A 1,191-nucleotide genomic window follows, 5' to 3' on the forward strand; every position below is an offset into this window, starting at 1 on the left:
TTGTTCAAATTAAAAGGATATTTGGATTCTACGTGCTCTGGTACCGTTAACCTCTTCCTTCTCTTGGTTTGTGTGTGTGTGTGTGTGTGCATACATCCTTGTACTTAAATATCACTTAAATGTCAAATGATTCAAAATGAGTAAAAGTAATACTAATTACATAATTTACATTTACTATAACAAATTTACAGACCTGACAGTAGGAACTCAATGCAACAAAAGCCAATTTATTTAGTGCTTTTTACCACACGCAGTGTTTCAAAGCAGTCAATCGAGCAGTTGGCATTTGCTATGTAGTGTATTATTTGATTGGATAAAATCGTATGCAATTTTGAGTTGGGATTATTAATTTGTATAATTTGTATAGTACAGTTAATAACAGTTTGAGCCTTGGTGATGTGTGTCACTGTTGCTGTTAATGCATATAATGCATATAATGTTGCTGTTCATGCATATAAACGACAGGATTGAAGATTTTGGTTGCCCACTTTAAATTGAAAGTCATGCCAAAAACTTACTCCAAAGTGCGTAATACAAAATATCTTAAGTCCCCTAGTGTGCACAGTTTAGGCTCTTTTTGTGGACTTTGATGACTGGAATTTTGTGACTGTCTATTGAATATGATAAATAATAGCACTATTCAAAGCTTTAGAACCTGAAGAACCTGACATGAAGAGATGATCAAATTGGGCGGATCATATTTCTTGGCACTCTAGCTGCCGTCTTTTGCGTCTTTTGAAGCTTATTTATTGAGCCTGCGTGGCATCTACTCGGTAATTCATTACAATAATCTTAAGGTCATGAGGAATTAGTTTTTCAGCATCAGAAACAGACAGAATATGTCTTAGTTTAGCAACATTTAATCATTGGAAAAATGACTTGCAACAAAAGTCAGTACATCATTCATTACTGAAATTGGAATAACAGTGTTGCACAAATCAGGCAACATACTTGGTACTGAATGACTCCTTTTTCTGATTATATTTATGAATCATCTGCCTTGGATCCTGTAAAGTTGATCGGCTGTATTGATTTCAGATAGATCAATGATTAGGTCATCAAGAATTGTATTGGCATTGTCATAATCAGCTGTTGCATTCATATAATGCATAACTCCATTTCTCTTTTAGATACAATGGTAAAAGCCAAAAGGGGGCAGCAAAGTAAAGGGAGGGGAAAAAAAAAAAAAAA

The sequence above is a fragment of the Sinocyclocheilus rhinocerous genome, unplaced genomic scaffold (genome assembly GCF_001515625.1).
Source record: "Sinocyclocheilus rhinocerous isolate Xijiao unplaced genomic scaffold, SAMN03320098_v1.1 scaffold4462, whole genome shotgun sequence".
In the NCBI taxonomy this organism is placed as follows: domain Eukaryota; kingdom Metazoa; phylum Chordata; class Actinopteri; order Cypriniformes; family Cyprinidae; genus Sinocyclocheilus; species Sinocyclocheilus rhinocerous.